The 25,560-nt window shown below is 45.4% G+C and overlaps 1 protein-coding gene across 15 annotated transcripts in view; it reads right to left on the bottom strand.

The window, feature by feature from the left end:
• Positions 1 to 25,560, bottom strand: part of TLN2 (talin 2) — a 450,464-nt gene that overhangs the window by 257,910 nt on the left and 166,994 nt on the right. Inside the window, exon 1 of one of the 15 annotated variants that reach the window (XM_054666976.2) lies at positions 22,532 to 22,705. The exons of 12 other annotated variants lie outside the window; for them this stretch is intronic. The gene's annotated coding sequence lies outside the window, so the exon portion shown is untranslated. Of the gene's footprint in view, positions 1 to 2,134; positions 2,371 to 22,531; positions 22,706 to 25,560 lie in introns of those variants that run through there. 2 more of the 15 variants (XM_054666977.2, XM_024349240.3) reach the window with 2 other exon arrangements.

Here is a 25,560-nt window from a genome sequence, read left to right as displayed (position 1 = left end):
TTGCCATGTTGACCAGGCTGGTCTCGAACTCGTAATCTCAGGTGATCTGCCTGCCTCGGCCTCCCAAAGTGCTGGGATTACAGGTGTGAGCCACCGCACCCGGCCCACTATTCACTCTTTTGCTACAAACCTGGGGTCTGTGAATAAACTTCTCGACTCTTTGGTCTGTTGTCAACTAGGGAAATACGCTATTTTATATTTATGCCTTCTTTCTCACCTCCAAAGCAAACAAAGGCTTTCACGGTATAACAATTGGAGAATGAAACAAAAAGATTCCCCTCTGTATACTATTCCCTCATCCCTGAACCCTAAGAGCACAAACGTGCTCTTATTCTCTTTCATTCCAACTTGGACCCTTTAAAAGAGCACAAAGCCACACAGAATACCAACAGTAGAACCTGATGAACACCATAGGTAAGTGTTATTCATCAACTACTTGAGTTTTTCTTTTGGGAAAACAGAATGAGAGGTTCCAGTAAAAAGAGCAAGAAGGTACATGTACACAATAGAATACTATTCAGTGCTAAAAAGAAAAGTGCTATCAAGTCATGAAAAGACATGGAGGAAATTAAATCCACATTACTAACAGAAGAAGCCAATCTGAAAAGGCTACATACTATACAATTCCAACTCGATGACATTCTAGAAGAGGCAACACTAGGCAGACAGTAAAAAGATCACTGGTTGGGCCGGGCGCGGTGTCTCACACCTGTAATCCCAGCACTTTAGGAGGCCAAGGCGGGCAGATCACTTGAGGTGTTAGGAGACCATCCGGGCCAACATGGTGAAACCCCATCTCTACTAAATATACAAAAATTAGCCGGGCATGGTGGTGGGCGCCTGTAATCCCAGCTACCTGGGAAGCTGAGGCAGGAGAATCACTTGGACCTGGGAGGCGGAAGTTGCTGAGAGCCGAGATCCTGTCATTGCACTCCAGCCTAGGCAACAAGACCGAAACTCTGTCTCAAAAAAAAAAAAAAAAAAAAAAAAAAATCAGTGGTTGCCAGGGGTCAGGGGGCAGGGGCGAAGGCAGGAAAAAATAAGCAGCACTGAGGATTTTTTGGGCAGTGAAACTACTTTGCATGATACTATAAAGGTGGATGTGTATCATTCTACATTTTTCCAAACCAAAAGAACATGCAACACCAAGAATAAACCCTAGCCAGGTGCAGTGGTGCATGCCTATAATCCCAGCACTTTGGGAGGCGAAGATAGGTGGATCACTTGAACTCAGGAGTTAGAGACTAGCCTGGGCAACATGGCAAAACCCCACCTCTACAAAAAATACAAAAATTAGCTGGGTGTGGTGGTATGCGCCTATAGTACCGGCTACTCGCGAGGCTGAGGTAGGAGGATTGCCTGAGCCTGGGAGGTCAAGGCTGCACTGTGCCTAGATCTCGCCACTGTACTCCAGCCTGAGCAACAGAGCAAGACACTGGGAAGGAAGGGAGGGAGGGAGGGAGGGAGGGAGGGAGGGAGAGAGGGGAGAAGAGAGAAACTCTAAGGTAAACTATGGTCTTTAGGTGGTAATGATTTGTCAATATAGGTTCATCAACTATAACAAATGTACCACCCTGGCATGGGATGTTGGTAATGGGGAAGCTATGGGTATAGTAGATATAAAGGAACTCTCTGTACTTCCCACTCAATTTTGTTGTAAACCTAAAACTGCTCCGAAAAAATAAAACCAGTTAAAAATAAATAAAATATTTTTTAAAATACAGAGAGAAAGAGGTGTGGTGCTGCAGATGCCACCCAGGCACTGAAGCCAAGGAACTCCCTATGGGAGATCTCCCCACTGCAGGCCAGGGCCTGGGAGAGGTGTAGAGTGACACATGTTGGCTTGGCCTGGGGAAGCAGCGATGGAGGATCTGGGATCCTCCTGGCCAGGTAGAGATCCTTTGACTGTATCAGAGCACTCGGGTTGAACAGGTGCTGCACACACAAGGCTCCACGCTGCTAGAACTGACCCTGGGTGCATGCTCCTCCATTTTTATTCTCACTGCCACCCTGACCATTAGGTCGAGGACTATTCCTACATGCTCGTAACCTCAGCAACTGCTTCTACAGTGACACAATCCAGCTGAAGGACATGCAGAGAGAGAATGTGACTTCCTCAAGTGGTGAATCTCACCTGATTTTCCTTGCCAGTGGAAACTCTGTCATCTGTAATGAAGTATCTCAGGTCTGTAGCTAGGAGAAGGAGGGGCATCCTCTTCAGGGGACACGTTCCTATGAATACTCACACTGGCTCCATCCTCCAGCCCGCAAAGCCTGGCTGCCTGATGCCGTGAGCCAACACACCACAGCATAAATGCAACAGGAAGAAACAATCAAAGTGTACTGTGAGTCTTCTCAGCCCCCAGCAACCTAAGATAAGTATCACAAACAAGAACACGAGGTCGTTTGAGAGGATTCTGCTAATCAAGACCGAATTAGATACATAATGTGGAAATCAGGAATACTCACTTTCCATAAATAAGAACCTGTCACCACTTGGCCCTGATTAGCAGTTATTGTAACCCTCAAAATTCATCTTTCCCAAGTGATTTTTCTATGCTGCTCTCTCTTACCATGTGAAGGCTGGTTTTCATAAAATTGCCACCTGATATATTTCTCCAAAAGCTAAATTCCTCTTCTCTTTCCTCACATGGCCAGTGATTTTTTGCATATTCGCTATGGCACCTTTCATGCAAAACCAAAACACCTTCTAACAAACTGTACTTCCTCTTCTCAGTATATTGTGAAAATTAATTCTCCTCGGCCTTGTTTCCCTCCTCCTGTCAACCCAAGGCCCCCATTTTCTAAGATGCTCTTTCCCCTGTGGTTCCTCCTACTCTTGCATTTCTCTAAATTTTCGTGGGTTTTGTAGGTTTCTCTGCATAAAATGGCAACTCATTCTATCATGTTGTATTCTTTCTAACACCAGTCCACAACATAGGGTGCTAAGACTACACAGAGAAGGAATACTCAAGCACCCAGCACCAAGCCTGGCACCAGGTCACCCAAGGCCAGGGGCATCCTTGCTCCCTGACTGAGTTAAGTCCTCCACGCCTCACTCTGCTCCCCTGTAAAAGGCCAATGCCAGGGCCTCCCTCACGAGCTGATGCGAGGGACACACGAGCACAGCACACCTGCAATAAATGTGGACGTTTCCCCCCTCCCCACATGCGGCCTCTCAGCTCTCTACCTGGAATAAAATCTCTGTGAGCAGGATGGGGATTCACACCTTTCCTGTATTTCTTTAAAGCATTTTCATGAAGTGGAATATGCAGGAGATGGGGGTTTTTGTTTGTTTGTTTTGAGACGGAGTCTTGTTCTGTCACCCAGGCTGGGGTGCAGTGGCGCAATCTCACTCACTGCAACCTCCACCTCCCGGGTTCAAGTGATTCTCCTGCCTCAGCCTCCCGAGAAGCTGGGATTACAGTCGTGCACCACCACACCTGGTTAATTTTTGTATTTTTAGTAGAGACGGGGTTTCACCATGTTGGCCAGGCTGGTCTCGAACTCCTGACCTCAGGTGATGTGCCCACCTCAGCCTTCCAAAGTGCTGAGATTACAGGCGTGAGACACCATGCACAATGGTATTAAACAATGTTTTCCAGTTCCTGGTGGTTCTGGTTCTTGTTGGGTGATGAGATTTTGTAACTTATTTACCATGTCATGTACCATATACATGTTTAAAACTTTCTTTTAAAAAAGTTAAATACATACAATGTTTATTGTGGCACTATTCACAATAGCAAAGACTTGGAACCAACCCAAATGTCCATCAGTGATAGACTGGATTAAGAAAATACGGCACATATACACCATGGAATACTATGCAGCCATAAAAAAGGATGAGTTCATGTCCTTTATAGGGACATGGATGAAGCTGGAAACCATCATTCTCAGCAAACTATCACAAGGACAGAAAACCAAACACTGCATGTTCTCACTCATAGGTGGGAGTTGAACAATGAGAACACATGGACACAGGACGGGGAACATCACACACTGGGGCCTGTTAGGTAGTAGGAGGCTGGGGGAGGGATAGCATTAGGAGAAATACCTAATGTAAATGACGAGTTGATGGGTGCAGCAAACCAACATGGCACATGTATACCTATGTAACAAATCTGCACGTTGTGCACATGTACCCTAGAGCTTAAAGTATAATAAAAAAAATTTTTATAAGTTAAATATATACAAAACAAAGAAAACATCATCAAGAACCTCTATGTACTCATCACTCAGCTTCAACAATTACTAACTCACGGCCAAAATTATTTCATCCTAGGCCCCCATTTAATTCCTTCCCAGAAATCACTGGAGATTATATTGAAGCAAGTATCATATATCAGATTTAAATATAAGAATTTTATGTAGTTTTTTTGTTTGTGTTTTTTGTTTTTGTTTGTTGTTTTGTTTTGTTTTTGAGATGGAGTTTCGCTCTTATTGCCCAGGCTGGAGTGCAATGACGCGATCTCGGCTCACCGCAACCTCCGCCTCCCAGGTTCAAGTGATTCACCTGCCTCAGCCTCCCAAAGTAGCTGGGATTAAAGGCATGCGCCACCACACCCGGCTAATTTTGTATTTTTAGTAGAGATGGGGTTTCTCCGTGTTGGTCAGGCTGGTCTCGAATGCCCGACCTCAGGTGATCCACCCGCCTCAGCCTCCCAAAGGGCTGGGATTACAGGCGTGAGCCACCGCGCCCGGCAAAGTAGTATTTTCAACAATAAGAAGCATAACAAAGCTGTTTTCCCTAAGAAAACAAATTCTCTACTCATTAAATAAAGTTACAGCCATCTTACTCTATCTGATCCCTGTTGCACACAGTAAGATAAAGGTGACCCAGGAAAGACACAGCAGGCCTTAGTTGATTCCTGGTGGCACACAGCTGGCCAGGTGACCATGGGCAGGACACCTGCCCTCCCAGACCTCACTCCCTGGGGCTAAAACCAGGACATAAGGAATCCTACTCCACTTGCCTACATGAGCCCCTGCTCTCACGGGACAGCTAGGACTTTCTACTTCCCTATTGATGTTCTCAGTGTTTCCCTCGGGTTTCCAGAATCAGCTCCTCTACACAGAGTAACTTAGCTCGTACTTGCTCTTTGTCAAAAATAGAATGAATAAATATATATATATTCAAACAGCAAAGTCTTCTCCAGGAACAAATTTCCTCCATATTACTCTTTTATGTGGGGGGGAGGGGGGGAGGAATCATTCCATTATCTTTTTTTCCCCTCCAGTCTCTTAAAATGCAAAAAAAAAAAAAAAAAAAAAAAAAAAAAATACAGAGCAATGTCTTACTCATGTCTCTCTGTGGGTCTCTGTACTTATGGGGCAAGTATCAGCAATTCTCGTGCTCCCTCCCTGCCCCTTGGATGAGATGGCCAGTCTACCCCATCCAACTCACCTGCTAAAAAATAACCTATGAGGTTGGCAGGGGCCTTTGGGGAGGGTGCAACCCCTGAGGGTCCACTGCTATCCCCTCAAAGTAGACAGTGCTCCTCTAGAGTCTAATTCCTTTTCACAAATGCATAAACATGTTACATATCATCTCCCCATAAATGATATTATTTGAACACAGCTTTATTTTTATTTTTTTATTTTTTATTTTTTTTTTGAGACGGGGTATCACTCTGTCACCCAGGCTGGAGTGCAATGGCGTGATCTCGAGCACAACTTTAAAACAAAAAAATTAACTCAGACTTCGTTTTTGAATTGTTTTGTATACTTCCTTGAATATTCCCTGCCAATTCTCACTAAGATTTAAATATTTACATGTTCTAGTAAGACAATCACCACTACCTTAGAACATAAAATATCACATAATCACCCCACAGACCCCTGCAGACCAAGAGTCAAAACACTCTATTGCTATTTTAAAAAGCAGTTCCCAATTCCTATTTTTAACCTCACAAATAAACAGAATAAGACAAAATTACATCTGACTTATGACTTGGAATACTGAAATTTCACTCTACACAGTTGGGAAAATATTCAAATCCATGATTCTACCGCAAGGCAGGGAGGGCTGGGCATTTTCCATACACCTGGAGAATAGCCACTCACTTGCTTTCCACTGGTTTTCCGTGGATGAAGTAACGAACATGGAATTAAACTATAGCTTGAACACTGATAAATCTAAGTCACACAAACCTTCAGGCCTGACCTCTGCAGGGCAGTGGACTTTAGTGTGCTTCCAAGCAGTGTTTTCTGAATGGTCTTCTGAGAAGAAGTTGGACTAATTTTTGTGTGTGTGTGTGTGTGTGTGTGTGTGTGTGTGTTTAAGTGATTCCATGGAAATTGATGAATTAAGTAAAACCTCCATTATTTAGCTCACACTACCAAGAGGTGGTCTGCCTTCACCAGTTTGTAACTGGTCCACAGTAAGTACAGAAATTGAGAGTAAACACTTAGAAAATTCTATATAGCAATTGGACAAAGTGATTTACACTGATTCTGATTTTTTAAAACGTGCTTGTATTTTACTTTTTCAAATATTTCATTTTTATTGAATTTGCAAAAGTTTATCAGCCTGAAAATAATTTTTTTGTTTGTTTGTTTTTGGAGATAGGGTCTTGCTCTGTCACTCACGCTGGAGTGCTATGGCACAATCTCGGCTCACTACAGGCTCAACCTCCAAGGCTCAAGTGATCCTCCCACCTCTCACCTCAGCCTCCCAAGTAGCTGGGACTACTGGCACATGCCACCATTCTGGACCAATTTTTAAATTTTTGGTGGAGATGAGGTTTCATCATGTTGCCCAGACTGCTCTTGAACTCCTGGGCTCAAGCTATCTGCCCACCTCAGCCTCCCAAAGCGTTAGAATTACAGGCATGAGCCACTGCGCCCAGCCCTGAAACAGATAATAAACTTTCAGATGATTTCAGAAGCACTCATCTAAGTCAACCCACCAGAATCTCCATTTTTTTGGCAATCTCCCTCTACATTTGTAGGAGGTAGGGAGTGGCAAGATAAACAGAGAAAGTGAGCTGAGACTCTGTATTTTTAGACAGAAAAAAGCTAGGATTAGGATCTGTAACACTTATATTTTTATATCTACAACTAAAATGCCAAATTTCTTCAATTATAAAATGCCATGAATTATAAACCGCACTGTGACATATAATACAGTGTTGATGGGTCCTGATTTCAGAAATAGAAAAATTTATGCAAACTAAAGTTCAAGTCTGGAATGATCATACCTCAATAAGCAAAAACATCAAGTATTCATTATACTCATTACACACACGCAAGGAAATAGTCTTTTTTTTTTTTTTTTTTTTTTTTGAGACAGGGTCTCATCCTGTTGCCCAGGCTGGAGTTCAGTGGTGCGATATAGCTCACTGTAACCTCAAACACCTGGGCTCAAACACTCCTCCCACCTTAGTCTCCTGAGTACCTGGAGCTACAAGCATGTACCACCATGCCTGGCTAATTTTTTCATCCTTATTTTTGAAGAGGCGGGGTCTAGCTATGTTGCTTGGGCTGGTCCTAAACTCCTGGCCACATGTGATCCTCTCACCTCAGCCTCCCAAAGCACTGGAATTACAGGCTGAGCCACCGCGCCTGGCTAATCATGTTTTTTGAAAGCCTTCCAGGTTGAAGTTAAAGGCAAAAAAATTTCTAGATGAATAAGAGCCCATTACTAAGCATCAACTATGCACAAAGCATCCTAAGAGACAAAAAAAAAATGAAGTGACAGTCCCTGGAGAATTCATAATTAAGATGGGAAGACAGATGGTACCTAAAATACCGAGGAGTTGAGAGTTAAGCAGCTTAAAGCCTCAGATGACTTGCACTGGCAGTCACTTCATTTGGTCCCAAGGCTCCTTCCTTAACCCTGCACCAAAGATGGGACATCCAGGAAGGGCTGCATCTTTTCCCCGCCTTTGACCCAAAGTTGAAGGCATGTGCAGGGAGTCAGGCGGCTGAGCTCCCAACCTGCCTCCAACTTTCATCAGATAGTTGTGAGCTTTTTCATCAGATAGTTGTAGCTATTTCCCCACTAAGCCACTGTGTCCCCATCCATAGAAAGGAATAATAATGCATCCCTCTCAGTGTTCTGGGGAGGGTTCCTTCTGTTGTTTAAAAAAAAAAAGAAAAAGGAAGAAAGAAATTCAGGGATTTGGGCAACTTGTAGACTGAAGGGAAGGAGCAAAAGGGACGGCAGAAACCATGCACTAGGGAGGGAAGGGGATTCCTGGGGAAAGGAGACTCTAGAAGAGATGGGAAATGGGCAGGTTCTTCCACCCCCAGGCTGGAACATGGCCAGGGAGAGAGGAGGGAAGCTGGGTGCATGGCCCCACGGGACCCGTCATCCATGCAAGATAGGAGGAGGGTTCTCTATGAAAAGCAGGTGCCGAAGAGGAGGGGTAAAGAGCTGCATTTTTCCTGAAGAACCTGTGTGCTCACTGGGGCCCCTAGAAGGATGAATGCAGGAAGAGGGCTGAGCCAAGGTAGTGGGTCCTCATGTGAGCTGGCACCCATCTCTAATGATGCACCCAAGGGCTGAGCCAGTGGGAGGGCAGAAGGGGGCACAATACCTGCATTCCCCAGGGCTCAGGTCTCTCAGTGGAGCCAGGTAAAGAAGGAAGTGAAGACAGGGGTGGCTGCCAGAGTGAGAAGACAAGGAGGAGTTCTGCAGGGAGGTTTTGAGGAGGTCAAAGAGCCGGTGAGGGGTGTGATCAAGGTGGATAGAGCATGTCAAGGGGGTAGCATCTCTGGGGAAACCACACCTGGCTCAGGATGTGGTTATAAACACCGGATGCTGATTGGAAGGGAAGGCTTTTACAGACAGGTAAGGGTCAGCTTGGGGGCTGAGTTGTTACGGGTTGGCCTGCAGGGGCACTGGAGCCACTAGCTATGAGAAGAGAGGCGTGGGAACTGGGAAGGCCCGTGAGCACGGCACCAGCTCCATGGTGAAGCCGGGCCTTGGCCAGGGGAGGACAGCACAAGGCTGGGAGGAGCCATGGGGGCAAGACAGGAAGAGCGCAGCAGGAGGGGGTGGCGAACAAGCACAGAGTGCGGGATTCCAAAATGCAACAGGGGGTCAGGTGCCCACAGATCCTGCCTCCAGACCCAGGGTCAGTGGGGGTGTGGGAGGAGGCACAGCCTCTCCAGAGAGGCCTGCAGGGGCAACAGCAAGGAAAGGCAGAAGCCACAAAGGTAGCTTGCAAAGAAAGTGTCAGGAAGCATCGATCCGGACTCAGTTTAGTCTCTAATGCTTTGAGCATTAGTACATTTTTACGTACATCCAGAACTCAGGCTGGTGCCAGATACTGGCATAGAAAAGTTTGGCAGAGAGTGGTAGATCTGGAGAGTAGGCTCCATCTAAGGGGGAAAAAGGCTGCCCTGTAATCCCAGCACTTTGGGAGGACAAAGCGAGAGGACAGCTTGAGCCCTGGAGTTCGAGACCAGCCTGGGCAACAGAGTGAGAACCTGTCTTTACAAAAAATAAAAACAAAAAATTAGCTGGGTGTGGTGGCACACAGCTGTAGTCCCAGCTACTCAGGAGGCTGACGTGGAAGGATCACTTGTTCCCAGGAGGTCGAGGTTACAGTGAGTCATGATTGCGCCACTGCACTCCAGCCTGGGCAACAGAGCAAGACCCTGTCTTATTTAAAAATAAAAAAAAAAAAGGAGGTGACAATGATAGCAGCCCTCCCAAGGGCAGGCACAGGGGGAGGAACTGTCAAGCAATTCAGGACACCCACCAGTTGAGCATTGCCCTTAAGAAAGTGCTATGCCCAGTGTCAAGCTAGAGAACCTGGAAAGAAGAGCATAACAGGGAATTAGAGGAAAAGCAGGTATCTACGATGTTCCTGCCAGGTGCCCAGGACAAGGCTCTGCACCCTCCCATATCAGCACATCAGACACAAAGGCACAAAAGATGACTTCCAGGTCTGTCCTGCCCTTGAGGATTTTGATTACATGAAGAGGCCTTATAGGGTAGACCACAAGATATGTAACAGATACATCAACCAAATACAACAAATGTTTAATATTGAGGAATGTTTAGGTGTAATGGTGGCTCCTTTATTTGGGGGGATTATAATTGTGTTTAAGAAAAAGCCCTTCAGAGTTGTATACTGAAATATGTACAGATGAAAAGATGTGATGTTGAGGATTTATTTCAAAATAATCGAGTGAATGGAGAAAGGGGACTCTAGATAAAACAAGATGGGTCATGCATTGAAAACTGGAGATAAGCTGGTACATGGGAGCCTACCATTGCCTCTACTCCTGCAGATGTTTAGAATTCCCAATAACAAACTAAAAACAAACAGGAGGCAACACATGAAGGTAAAGTACCTTGTTTTTAACTTAATTGTGTTAGTATGACATTACTACAACAAGCTCAAAACTCTGAAAGCATGTTTTTTAAAAATGATAAAAATATGTAAGGTTTTAAGGGTAGACGGACAGTTCTGTAGGGATACAGTCTATTAAGTTTTCTAAAGAAGCAAGACTGGCTGGCTGTAAAAAGTGCAGTCATGCTTGAGAAGGTCCAGGAACTATATTCACCCAAAGAGCACGTCACCTTGACATTACAGTTTGGCACTGTCCCCCTAGATGACATGAAGTAAGTTTGACTGACTCGCAGGAGTGATGGGCAATAGACTCCTGTCATGCTTTGCTGCCTGGCTGAGGAATAACGCAAGCAAAAGGTGCCAAGTGTCAGGCTCATCTCCCGAGCACCCTCAGTGCAACTGGCATCTACATTTTAAAACCACTGGAGGAATGGCAATAAGCCTGAAAAGAAAGATAGCTAAGACATGCCCTAAAAGTGAACAGCCAATCATGTTGATTGATCATCACCAGCTGCCTTCACTGCTGTGAGACCCACATTATGACCAGGCTGACTACAGCTGGGTTGAAAGTGATCCTTAAGTAAGTGTGAAGGTTAAGGAACCCAACTGCCACTCCTCCCTACACACACACACACACACACACACACAGATGCCTGTGCATGGAAGCTTCTTCCACTATGCCACCAGTAGTACGCTTACCACCTTGGAGAAGATTGGCTTAGCCAGTGGTTCTCAACCAAGGGCAATTTTCCCATGCAGGAGACATTCAGTGTTGTCTGGGGAAACTTTTGGTATCCACCACTGGGGCCGAGTGCTACTGGCATAGTGGGTAGAGGCCGAGGCAGCTGCTAAACATCCTCTGATGGTCAGAACAGCACCACATGACAAAAAATGATCTGGCCCAAAATGTCAACAGGCTAAACTTGAGAAACACTAGCTTAAGCAACCAAAATTAGGGAAAAGATAATATTCAGACTTGTTCAGAGAGGGGAGGGAAAGACAGAGAGTGGGACAAAGAAAGAAAGAGAAAGACGGACAAGAAAGGAGAAAGAGCATTGCCTTCCAAACATCCTTTATTTATCTATTCTTACCAGTATTTCTTAACCAGATGTGGGATTTGATGCCATGACTTCTGGCATAGCTCCCTCAGGAACACAAGAGGGTCTAGATATTTGAATGACTACAACTGCCAAGACAAATATTTGCTTTTTTCCAACGGCCATGTTTACCAAAGATTATTCCCTCTTGTTGAACTAGAAAGCAACAGGCTGTTGACACACTTGGAACCAAGCCAGGGATCCGCCTGGCACCCTCCCCGTGGGTGGGGCAGGGGGAATGTGGTCCAGAAAGGCCAATCCCTAAAGACTTCCTAAACTTTTGGATGGAGCCACTTTGAAACCACTTTGGAAACACATACACATCAACAGGGCAATCTTGTTAGTATTTTCAACAGCCCTGAAGAGTCTTGAGAAGAGGAAAGAGGAGGAGCGCTGGCATAAGGGAAAGCAAAGGGAAAGGAGAGATAGAGAAGAAGGAAGAGAGAGGACAGTTATCACCAGAGAACTGAACACAGCCTTGACCGGAACAAGGCAGAAAGGGAAAACTCACACAAAATTACTGCTTCATCAACTGTAGCTTTAAAGCCAGGGATTAACTTTAAGCTTGATTATTAACCCTGAAGTATAACCCATATCTGACCTCCACAAAGACCAAATCATAGCTTCTCATTTGAATTAAACTGTCTGCATTCACTTATGTGGAGTGTTTATAAAACTACTCTGGTAACTGAAATTCAGCCATGCCTATCCTACACGATCACAACATTTCTCTCACGTGCTACCCAACTTCTGTTTTCCACAGCCATTCCCCTTTACCACAAAAATCCAACCACAGCTACAATTACTGCCACTGAGTTCACCTGCTTACACAAGAAGCAAAGAGAGACATCCGACTCCAGATTGCACCAACCTCATGCATGAGCTGAAAGTGCCATGCTTCCAGAAAGTCTGGGTAGCAGAGTGTGCCTGAGAAGACCATCCTAGCACCCAGGCAATCCTGGGCCCCAAATGCCGGGCTAACCCCTGCCTCCCGCGGGGAACTTTCTGAATCTCCCAGTTTCTCCTAAGAGGGAAGAGAGACTCTAGAGCCAGGTCAGGCCAAATGTCTGTGACTTGGGTGCCCAGAGGGGACCCTTTGGTCTTCCCATGAGAGCATACCTCTGCCTCTGGCCTGTAGGAGTTGAATGGTGGCCCCCACTAAAGATATACCTACATCTTAATTCCTGGAACCTGTGAATGTGACCTTATTTTGGAAAATGATATTTGCAGACGTAATTAGGGATATCGAGAGGAGAGCATCCTGGATTACACAGGTGGGTCCCAAATCCAATGAGAAGCGACCTTAGAATTCTGAGACAGAGAAAAAACACAAAGAACAGGCAGACTGTATGAAGACAGAGGCAGAGTGCGGCGTGACACAGACACAAGACGAGGAAGGCATGGAGCCACCAGCAGCTGAAAGAGGCAGAGAAGGATTCTCCCCAGAGCCTTTGGAGGGAGCATGGCCCGATAGACACCCTGATTTGGGACTTCTGGCTTCCAGAACTGGGAGAGAATAGATTCCCGTCGTTACAAGCCACCAGCTGTGGTCATGTGTTACAGCAGCCCTCAGAAGCTCATACATGCTCTAACACTGGGGTTATCTAGCCTCGAGATTCTGGAAGGACCTGGGCAGGGCACAGCTGGGCATCCTCCAGGTGCTTCTTCCAGCAGCTGCAGGAGAGCTCAGGAGGACAGGGCTGGGGAATGTGTTCCCAGCCCCAAAAGCCCAGGCCAAGGATGTTTTCCAAAGGACAAGCTCAGGGGCAGGGTCAAGAGAGAAGGTGTTTCCATCTGTCAAGGGGCAGAGACTACCCAAAGAAACACACTATTCCCAGCTGGTCAGTGAGAAAGGTACCCTCTGATGAGTGGCTGTCATTATCCATCTCCGTTGCTAACACAGACTGAGCACTCCCCATGGGCCACGCACCGTGCTTCCAACATTCTGAAGAGGACTACTTGTGAGTCTTCTGAGTTTGAGTTCATCACTCCCTACCTTTTCTTTAAATTGTACCTCTTACCTATAGACCAAAAATAAACGTTCAATGTTCCATTTAAAGCGATTGCCGCTGCTGGCACCCTCCTGAAGAAAATGAAGCATAGACAGAACGCGATGGTTTGCCCCAGATCACTCAGTGGTGAAACCAGGGCCACGATGGAGAGTCAAATCTTCCACCCCTGCCTGCTCGGGCTCCACTCTACCTCGCCCAGGGCAGGGAGGTTTGTCCCCTCCCCTCCTGCCACTCCCTCCTGCTGCCCAGCCCTGCCAGCCCCAGCCACACTGGGACAAGGACCATGTTCCTTGCCCAAGCCACACTCCATGCCCAGCCCCCTTTCCCTTCACCCCTCCTCCATTTTATAGACCTTAATTAAACATTAATTAGGGACATAAAAATGCTAATATCTGTGGTCGTGGGCTCAGAGAACTCAACTCAGTAGGGGAAAGTGACATTTAAGCAAATGGTTACAAGGTACAGATTACAGGGGGAACGGTAAGAGAGAATTCTGGAGGTCCTAAACCGAAAGGCATCATCTTTAGCATGCCTGGCCGAAGTTCAGGATGTGCCACAAGCCTACACATTTCACATTCAAGCAAGGTCCCCTCATTGTCTTTTCCCCCAAGACAGAGTTTCACTCTGTCACCCAGGCTGCAGTACAGTAGCATCATCTTGGCTCACTGCAACCTCCACCTCCCAGGTACAAGCAATTCTCCTTCCTCAACCCCACCCCCAAGTAGCTGGGATTACAGGCGCGCGCCATCACGCCCGGGTAATTTTTGTAGTTTTAGTAGATACGGGGTTTTGCTATGTTTGTCACACTGGTCTCAAACTCCTGCCCTCAAGTGATCCACCCTCCTCGGCCTCCCAAAGTGCTGGGATTACAAGCATGAGCCACAACTCCTGGCTGGTCCCCTCATTCTTTCTCAGCAATGCCATCACCTTGGGGGAGGCTTTGTCTGGATATTACTCCCACCAGCATCTTGCTGCTCAAATCCACCCTCACCAGGCCTCCAGGTGCCTCATGACACAGAGAGCTTTACACTATTTTTCGGTCAGTGCAATCTTTTAGGGAAGGACTCTGACAATGTGTTCCAAACTTCAAACATCTTTGGAAATGTCCACTGCCTTGAAGTAGTAATCACAATGTTGCAGATTTAACACTAGGAAATAATCTCAGGTGCAGAAATGCTTTCACAAATCAAGATGCTAAACATTCATTCTTTATGCTAATAAGGTCTTGGAAACAACTGAATGATCCGAAAGAAAGAGCTGGTTAAGTCAACCATATTTCATACTCCCGAGTGGATACTACTTAGCCAGTAAAATACTGTTTACAAGAATTTGAGAAAATGCTCACTCTATAATAAGTGGGGAAAAAAACAGATAACTAAATTGTACTTATGATCGTAACTATGTCGACTCAAGAAATAAATTAATGCCATGGGGCAGAACCTGAAAATAAGTTGGTCAAAATACAAATTTTTTCCTGAGAGGTGGGGGCTATGGGTATTTTGCTTTTACTTTCTAATTCTGTATATATTTTCTATAAGAAATAAGGGTTACAATGATAGCAGATAAAAATATTTATGTATTTTAAAAAAAAAGTGGGCTGGGCACAGCGAATCATGCCTATAATCCCAGTGCTTTGAAAGGCTGGGGCAGGAAGACTGTTTGTGCCCAGGAGTTTGAGACCAGCCTGGGCAACACAGTGAGGACCTGGATTGAGGTGAGAGCATCTCTTGAGTCCAGGAGTTTGGGGCTGCAGTGAGTTGTGCTTGTGCCACTGCGCTCCAGCCTGGGTAACACAGCAAGGCCCTATCTCAAAAAAAAAAGGAAGGTTTCTGTGGCTACTCAATGCTGCCAGGGGTTTTTTAGAAAGACTCATCAGGCCTTCACAAATATGTGCTCACTTCCCTCCTAAGCCTGGTCATCCAGTTCCCCTATACCCCATGCACATCCCTCTACTTTCTGGCCATATTTAATTACTCCACATTCCTAGAACTCGCCTTATACCCCTCACCTCAGTGTTCTTACACACGTGGGTGTGCACTTCCCTTCTCTCTCCCTGGGAATGCAGGCTCCAACAGGGTTTTTAATCTGTTCTGAGTCACTCCTATAATCCCAGTGCCTGGTGAAGTCTCTGGCACACCAAAAATGTTCAAAAATGTTTGCCAAATGAACAAACAGAGAAGTACTGATGTCCCGCTCATCTGTAGCCTTCTAACTTTCTCCCTAGCTACTGGCCTCTCTTGCCCGCACCCCAAGCCCCCAACAGGAGTTATCCTGTTCACACCTGTGTGTTCTCAGGGATATAACACATACCTAGTCTAATGGAACATTTGCCATGCTTTATCTCAGTCATTTCCTTACTGCATCAGCAGCAGCCATACCAGATAAACAACAAACATTTATGCTTGAGAGTTTACATGGGTTACCTTGCTTTTCCTCACAATAACCCTAAGACGTATCATGATCCTCATTTTACAGATGCAGAAACTGAGGCTTAAGAGGTAAAACACACACACACACACACACACACACACAGCTAGTAAACAGCAGAGCCATCCAACTCCAAAGCCCGGCCCCTGACAATGCTATGCCAGGGCCAAATGCCAGTTTCTCTGTCTATCCTACACAGTGGGCTGCAAACTTCTTGAGGGCGGGAAATACATTTTATTACTTGAAAGCTGACCAACACTGCTGCACACAGCACACATTCAAATATTTGCTGATTTGAAACGTAGGAGGATGGATGTCCTTCATGTAGACCACATTAATTCATAATGTGAGATAAGCCTAGACCCACAACTGGAAGTTTAAAGCGTTTGCCTAGCAAAACAAGGGTAGTCAAATAGTTTTAAGTTCATTCAGATGAACACTGGGCTATGTAAGGAACTGAAGGGTCCAACTGTTGCCAGGCATTGCCCCTTAAGCAATCCAGGAGTACTTAATTACGAAGTGGTATGTTAATTGCTGCTCTTAAATATCCATTAGCACAGATCCCCTAAATCCCTCTATTGGGCAATGATGCCTTAAATTTGTGTCATAGATCATATTTCAGAAACCTCTTTTAGAAATATCATCTGTCAGTCTAGTGCAATTTATTATGTATATACTTTAATGTTTTTAAATTGTCCCTATATCTTCTAAGTTAGATGACTTTCATTATCCCAAACTAATGAAATTTTACTGTACCAAAAGAATATCGTAAATACTTCTCAAAATGGTACTTATGAACTTTATTCACCATAGCAATCAAGACAGGCTACCTCAAGGGAAAGGTTTTTGTCTCTTGAGTGTTGGCTGGGACTTCACCCTGCATGCAGACTCTGGGGTGTTTAACACTTATTAACAGCTTGTCTGGGTTTGCTGCTGGTGAGTCTCTAGCAAGCAGACAAGCACAAATTAGCAGCTCCTGCATGCATCTCTCCTCCTCTGGGGGAATTATGCAGGCAACAATGGGATATTTATAAGCTTTTCTGAGTACAAGTGTGTCAGTGGGGGGAATGCAGTGTATATATATATATATATATATATATATATATATATGTATATGTATATATATATATATTTTTTTTTGAGATGGAGTTTTTCTGTCACCCAGGCAGGAGTGAAGTGGTGCAATCTCGGCTCACTGCAACCTCCACCTCCCGGGGTTCAAGCGATTCTCCTGCCTCGGCTTCCCCAGTAGCTGGAAGTACAGGCGCCCGACACCATGCCCAGCTAGTTTTTGTATTTTTAGTAAAGACGGGGTTTTGCCATGTTGGCCAGGCTGGTCTCGAACTCCTGGCCTCAAGTGATCCACCTGCCTCGACCTCCCAAAGTGCTGGGATTACAGGCATGAGCCACTGTGCCTGGCCTGGGAATGCAACATCTTACACAGCATAGGAAAAGTAATGCACACAGGAAAAACACCACAAAAGTAAAATCTGTAAGAAAATGTATAAGGTATACAATCCAGGGGTGCAGCTAACCTCAGCACAACCTTCTGTAGTGCTCACAGAACTTCATCTCGCCTTTCTCATTCTCTGAAATCTTCCCACTTTGCAGATTGAAATGAGTCTTGCCACCAATGTGTGAAAAGGTCAGCTCTATCAGGGATAATTCTGAAAGCCGTTCCTGTTCCCTGGAGTCCAGTCTACCTCCACCCCACGGGCACATCAGCAATCTCCTGCCAGCATAACACTTTTATGAAGTCTCCAGGACTCTGTCTTGCTTGGGGAGAAGCCCACCAGAGGAAGACTCTGAAGGCCTGAGGCTGAGGCACCATCCTGCCTCCTGCAAGCTGTGTGGCTAAGGATTCTGAGTCTCCATTCCCTCATGTGTAAAACAGAGTTGCACAGTGCAGAGCCCCAAACTTTGACTATATTAGGACATGTGCAATCATTCTAAAACTCAAAACACCACCACTAAGTTTTTAAAAACTCATTATTTAAGGAAGAAAATGCCCCTTATCAAATAACTTACTGGATCACCTAGTAGTTAGTGCATGCCTGGCACTTGGCTATATGCTGGGCAATACCAAAAGGAGTAAGGTCAGGTCTCCCTTCCTGAGAACCCCGCCCCCTTCCATCCAGTGGGAGAAGAGACCCATAAACAAATGACTACAATAAAACGTGAAGCACACTGGGGGCTTTCACCCATAGAGTTCATGGCAGGGCAGAGGAAGCTGAAGGAATCACAGAAGGCTTCCCAGAGGAGGCCAGTGAAGCCAACCCTCGCAGGATGACAGGTCACTGTGCCCAACGGGAGAGAGACAAGGCCCAGCATGTGCAAAGTGCGACAGAAACAGGAATGGGAGACCTTCTAGACATTGGCTTAGGCAAGGATTTCATGACCAAGAACCCCAAAGCAAATGCAATAAAAACAAAGATAAACAGGTGGGACTTAATTAAACTAAAGAGCTTTTGCAGGGCAAAAGGAAGTCACCTGAGTAAACAGACAACGCACTGAGTGGGAGAAAATCTTCACAATCTATACATCTGACAAAGGACTAATAACCAGAATCTACAACCAACTCAAATCAACAAGAAGAAAACAAACAAGCCCATCAAAAAGTGGGCTAAGAACATGAATAGACAATTTTCAAAAGAAGGTATACAAATGGCCAACAAACGTATGAACAAAATGCTCACGTCACTAATGATCAGGGAAATGCAAATCAAAACCACAATGTAATACCACTTTACTCCTGCAAGAACAGCCATAATCAAAAAATAAAAAACATAATAGATGTCGGTGTGGATGCGGTGAACAGGGAGCACTTCTACACTGCTGGTGGGAATGTAAACTAGTACAACCACCATGGAAAACAGGATGGAGATTCCCTAAACAACTAAAATTAGAACTACAATTTGATCCAGCAATCCCACTACTGGGTATCCACTCAGAGGAAAATAAGTCATTACACAAAAAAAAAATACTTATACATGCATGTTTATAGCAGCACAATTCGCAACTGCAAAAACATGGAACCAGCCCAAATGCCCATCAATCAACGAGGGGATAAAGAAACTGGGGTGTGTGTGTGTGTGTGTGTGTGATGGAATACTACTCAGCCATAAAAAGGAATGAATGAATGGCATTTGCAGCAACCTAGATGGAACTGGAGACTATTATTCTAAATGAAGCAACTCAAGAATGGAAAACCAAACATCATATATTCTCACTCGTAAGTGGGAGCTAAGCTACAAAGATGCAAAGGCATAAGAACGATACAATGGACTTTGGGGACTTGAGGGGAAAGGGTGGGAAGTGGGTGAGGGATAAAAGACTACAAATTGGGTTCAGTGTATACTGCTCCGGTGATGGGTGCACCAAAATCTCAGAAATCACCACTAAAGAACTTATTCATGTAACCAAACACCACCTGTTCCCCAAAAACCTATGGAAATAAATAAATAAATAAATAAATGGAGGAGAGATGTTCAGGAAGGCCAGAAGGGGCAGAGCCAAGAGGGAGCAGAGGGAGGCTGCGTCAGACAGGCAAGGAGGAGACAGGCACCAGCACCTGTATGATTTCATCTTGCCCTTCAGATTCTGCAGTAACCCAAACACATCCCCAGTGAAGGATGAGGGCCACAACCCAGGATGCCAGGTGTCAGGCAACTGTCCCACGATGCCTTGCCGCACAGTTACTGGGCTCCTTGAATCTTAAAGTTAAACAGAGAGAAGGCAGCAAGATACATGGGTAAAAACAAACCAAAATGGTATAAAAAAATCTTTAATACTACATAGATAGGGCTATAATAGAAATACATCTGCTATGGGGCATAAATTGGCTGTAGTTAAAAAATAAAATCAGAATATATCATTTGTTTAAGAGACAATATCTCCAAACTATTCGGGTGTATCTATTATGTGCCAGGTATCGCGAATTTGAAGATGGACAGTTCTAGACTTCGAGGAGCTTATAAGTTGAAAAGGAAAAAGAAGCAAAGGTATCATTTAATACTAGGTGAGATAACAACTCAAAACGTGAACGCAGGGTGCTCCAGGGATCTAACAGAGACTCAGGGACAGTCCAGGAAGGAAAAGGACAGGGAGCTTTCGTGAGGAGAGGATGTTAAAATCTGAAGATGGAAAAGAAAGGAAAGAAAAAGTGGGGTAGGGAGCAGGATACTGCAAGAGGAAGCAGCAGGGAGAATTCCTCAGTGGCTCAACTGGCTGGGCCCAGGGAGTCGGAAAGGGAAGGAGAGGAGGCCAGGGTGGGGATCTGAAGACCAAGGACAGCAGCAGGCGATCAGGCACAGTGGCAAGGGATGATACACCTTTTGCGGAAAAAAAAAGAGAGAGAGAGAGAGACTTTTCATCTAAATGCTTTCCTCAACTCCATAGAAAGCGCTTGGCTCATTAGTGCTTGGAAATGTTCGCAATTGTGACTGGAAGGTCAGGCTCCTGCACTCGCTTTCTGTTCAGTAATGCAAGAGAAGGGCGGAGAAGTTAGCCACAGGAGTCCCTAAAGGACTTCAGCATAAGGTAAACTCACCTGTAAAATGGCCCCAAGGCAGAGACCCTAAAGAAGGCATCTTAATTATTCCGCATAGGGCCCTCAGCTCCTCTCACGAAGGCGTTAGCTGTTAAGGAGGGAGCTTGAGGAAATGAAGACACACCCGCTGAGGAGGGGCCTCGGCGGGGTGTGTTACATTCCTTTGAAAACAGGCCCTTTGCTATAATTTGTGTAATCAGACCAGAGATTGGACTGTAGAACCCTGCTTCCCATTTATTACAATATCACGCTTCTGCCCAGGAAACCCCACCCAAGCTTTTGTTTGGAATTCCTTTCCTTGATTAGGTGCAAGTCCTATTATTCCCGCCACTCAAAATAACACATGGGTCTAATGAAGTCGCAAGGCACAGCCCTGCCAGAAACCTGACTTTCCTGAAAGGGGCTAGTTCTCTTTCTTCCGTCTTGTTTTGGAATAATGATTTCTTTTCCCTTTCCTTCTGTGTAGAGGAAGAATGGGAAGCAGCGACATTCTCTACAAATGGAGAGGCAAATCATTTTTTCCCTCTGGAAAGAGCCACGCAAGTGGGCACCACTCTTTAGGCTGTGTCTGCAGCACCCTCGTTGCCTCCTGGCTCCAGCTGCCTCGGTTGCAGTTCTGCACACTCGATGAGTGGGAAGGGGTGACACACTGTCCTCAAGTCTCATCACCTGCAGAGCTGCCCTCCTCTCTGACAGCCTTCATTATGCAATTCAGGCAGAGTCCACCCCCCAAAGAAGGGCTGAGGAGCAGGGCAGGGGCATCGTCCAGACAGGTGAAGACATACTTTAGAATGCCTGGTAATTCTTAACCAAAGACAGGAGGCACAGAAAAATTTCACATCAAAACATGGGGTATTGGCCAGGCATGATGGCTCACGCCTGTAATCCCAGCACTTTGGGAGGCCAAGGCGGGCGGATCACTTGAGGTCAAGAGTTCGAGACCAGCCCGGCCAACATGATGAAACCCTGTCTCTACTAAAAATACAAAAATTAGCTGGGCATGGTGGCGGGTGCCTGTAATCCCAGCTAGGTGGGCCCACTTAGGTGGCTCCATCTACTTCTAGAGAACATGACTTCCATACCCCAAGACTCCACCCCAGCCTGGGTCATTGCCACTTGGGAGGCTGAGGCAGGAGAATCACTTGAACCCGGGAGGTGGAGGTTGCAGTGAGCCAAGATACCACCACCGCACTCCAGCCTGGGTGGCAGAGCGTGACTCTGTCTCAAAAAAACAAACAAACAAAAAAACACGGAGTATTAGAATTGGAAATTAGGATGAATCATTTTCTCTAGCAAATACTTAAATAATGTAAGAGATGTGTTTTGTGGTCTGCCCAGCCCAAAGGAGCTGCCTTTGGTCCCCAGGGACCTGCCCTACCTTCCCACTTCTCCGAAGCCATCTGGGCAGGGGTAGAGCCCTGACCCTATGGCAGTTAATCCATTTCCAGGCCAGGGATCTCATACTGGTGTGGTCTCGGTCAAATAGGCCAATTCTGGCCAGTGGAATTCTTCCTGGTAACTGAGCCATTCTATTTGGTGGAACTCTAGTTCAGCGGTTGGAAGATTACAAAGTCACAAAGATTAGGACAGCCACAGAAGGTTACTGCAAACTGGGAGGTAATAATGACCTTGCAAGTTCATCTAGATAATAAGATAAAGCACACCCCGCCCCCCACCCCACCAAAAGAGGGACCAGGTATGTGGGAGCCCAGGAGAGCACCTTCAGTGCCTCAGTCCCCAGTTCTGGTGATCCCCAAGGCCCTTTGTTTCCAAAAGCATACAGGAAACTTCCTTGTTTACCAAATTGGTATGAATGGGTTTCCATTGCCACGAAAGAGCCTTGCCTAAAATAAGCACTCAGTATATGTCAGGTGCTATGGCAACAGTGCTACCTCAGAGCTAGTGTGGAAGACCAAACCCTCTATTAGATAGTTGCAGAATAGGTGGCACGAGCACAAGAAAGTGCTAGTGATATAATGCACATGGTCTGGCTAAAGAATAAAGAGCACAGCTCACCGCGAGCCAAACAAAGCTGCTTAGAAGAGCCAGCTTTCCAATTTGGCCATGAAGAGTAGGAAGGGTGTAGCTGAACATCGGGGACAACATTGATAATCCCACCACGAAACAAGGCTTCCTTACCACAATTCCTCTAGGCTCAGTCCACATCCGCTGGCCTCAGTTACTTAGATTGTAGCCCACGCAGAACTGGGAGAGGTTTTCTTGGCAAGCTCTCCCGCCTCAATTTTCGGTGATCCTAGTAAAATGCAGCAATCCCCAGAAGAGGCTATTTAGAGCTCTCTTAACAACTCGCCTGCACACTGAGAGTCAAGAGGGAAGTCAGGCTGCTGGAGGACTCCTCCCTCTGAATTTCTCCTCTCCTGCCTTCTCAGTGACATCACTAGCTGAAGGGAAAGTGGATGTTCATTCACAGGGGTTTGAAGAGAATCAGGAATGTGGGAGACCGGAATAGGCCACCCCAAAATATGAAGGATTATTGGGCTGAAGACAATTAAGAAGAAGCAAATGCAGGAAAGCTTCCCTGCTCTCCCTGTATCTGCCTAAAAGCAGGACATGTGTTTACAAAGAAGAAAGGTATCCTGCCCCTCTTTTATCAGGGAGAACAAAGGTTAACCACCGCGGACAGCTTTAGATGCTTCTCACTTCTCTGCCTGGAGATGGTACCAGAGGGAACTACGTGAACAAACTTTGCTAACTAGCCGTTATCTGCAGTTACTTACCTTCCCCCAAGCTGCTGCCCATAGGACTCAAAATCCTTTTCCTTAGTGTTGTCACTTCTCTAAAAACCTACTGTTCTTTGTTGATGATGCTATATAAGCTAGAATTCAAAGGCACCTCTCTTTGAGAACTACTCATTCCCTGGGTATCTTCCATGTATATATAAAATATACATGTCAATAATTTGGTTTTTCTCTTGTTAAATCTGTCTTTTGTTACAGGGGGTCTGTTCCAACTAAGAACGGGGTCTGTTCCAATTAAGAATCTATGAAGGTTGAAGAAGAAAATGATTTTTCTTCTTCTATAGGAACTACATCCTGAACATATGTGGTAGGTGCTCAGGAGTAATGGTGGGAGCAGGAATGCAAAACAAAATAAATAAGATACAAGCAGGTCCTTAAGAAGCTCACCATTTACTAGAGGAAATAAGACATGCACACAACTGACCCAAACACATGCCTACACATTCGAAATCCTATAATATCTACATCAGATGGATGACAAAGTCATTTTTAAATCCTTCATGCCAGAAAATTTTCCTTGAGAAATGCAAAATTGAGTTGAGATACAAAATGTCCACAGTTTTGTAGACAAGATCAGTATCACCCATACAAACACGATTTAAATTAGTAAAACGAATTACAATGATAGCTTTCAAATTTTTTAGCAAAGTCTTTTCTTCAGATATAATTCCACTTAGAAGTCCAATAAGCAACAGAGATGCATAAAAGCAGAGCTGCTTTGGCTGAAATAGGCAACGAGATCAGGAGCTGTACAACCCTGCAGTCCACTGAGGCGTCTCTGCAGAACACAGGGCTCCAAGAACCACCGGCGCAAAACCTTTCATTTAAAGGTACTAGGGCTTGTGGCTTTTAGGTACACACAGTAATTTGAAGTTTACCTAATAAAAGTGTTCCCAGCCGGGCACAGTGGCTCACGCCTGTAATCCCAACACTTTGGGAGGCCAAGGTGGGTGGATCACTTGAGGTCAGGAGTTAGAGACCAGCCTGGCCAACATAGTGAAACCCCGTCTCTACTAAAAATAAAAAATTAGCCGGGTGTAGTGGCGGGTGCCTGTAATCCCAGCTACTCGGGAGGCTGAGGGAGGAGAATCGCTTGAGCCCGGGAGGTGGAGGTGGAGGTTGCAGTGAGCCGAGATCACGCCACTGCAGTGTTCCCAGGTAGTTGAATCTACTAGCAAGAAAGAATAGTTGTGACAAGGTTTGAGGTTACATTCTAAGCCTTTGGCTTTAACTCTGCCAGCCCACTCTTCAGTAACACAGATAAGGACCCCTGCCATGTAAAAGTGCCAGAGTCCTGCACTATCACATCACACATCTTGTGTGTCATTCTCTTCCTCTTCTATATTTGGTACGTGACATCTCTAAATTCACTGTTTCCATGCGGCCTCCAAAGACCCTCTGGACCTGACAATTAGTCAAGATTTTCTGAATTTCAGCCCTACCAATTGGCTCTTAGGGCCCACTTAGGTGGCTCCATCTACTTCTGGAGAACATGACTTCCATACCCCAAGACTCCACCCCAGCCTGGGTCACTGACACTGGTGAGAACCCTTGATCCCGCTCACATCCTCCTTGAAGAAAAATAAGACCACCTTGCTCAAAGTGTGTTCCTAGGGTTTCTCAGAGGTTCTGTGTAGTGCATTGAGTCTTCAGATGTTTTAACATGCTCCTATACATGGGGAATTCCTCAAAGGAGAGACAAATAGGAGAATCTGTTTTTGATCAATCATAAAACCTTTTTTATTTCTTGGCACATCTCATATCACTGCCAAATCCTTTGAAAAAAACGAAAACTGACTTAAATATTTTCCCGATTAGTTAATTTGATACTTTCTTATCAAAATGTTTCCTTATAAAGAAAAGTTCAGAAATGCATGGAAATGAGAAAACAAATGGTGAGTTATACATAGTGCCCCATTAAAATCAGGAAGAAGACAAGGATGCCTGCTATTACTATTCAATATTTTATTTCACCCTCTAACCAATGCAGACAGAAAAACAAAATAAAGTACCCAAAAGAAGGCAGTAGCAGTAAAACTTTCTATATTTGCAAATGGAATGCCTGTCTGCCTAGAGTCTAGTGGATTACAAATGGTCAGATACAGGAACCATTTAGGAAATGGCATTTGTTTAGCTGGACATGGTGGCTCACACCTGTAATCCCAGCACCGTGGGAGGCTGCGGCAGGAGGATCTCTTGAGACCAGCCTGGACAACATGGCAAAACTCCATCTCTACAAAAAAAAAGTACAAAAAATTAGCCAGGCATGGTGGCGTGCACCTGTAGTCCCAGCTACCCAGGAAGCTGAGGTGCGAGGATCACCCAAGCCCAGAAGGTTGAGGCTGCGGTGAGCCCTGATCGTGCCACTGCACCCCAGCCTGGATGACAAAGTGAGACCCTGTAAAAGAA

Source organism: Pan troglodytes, chromosome 16 (assembly GCF_028858775.2).
Source record: "Pan troglodytes isolate AG18354 chromosome 16, NHGRI_mPanTro3-v2.0_pri, whole genome shotgun sequence".
NCBI lineage: Eukaryota > Metazoa > Chordata > Mammalia > Primates > Hominidae > Pan > Pan troglodytes.
This window is presented reverse-complemented; position numbering and strand designations above follow the sequence as displayed.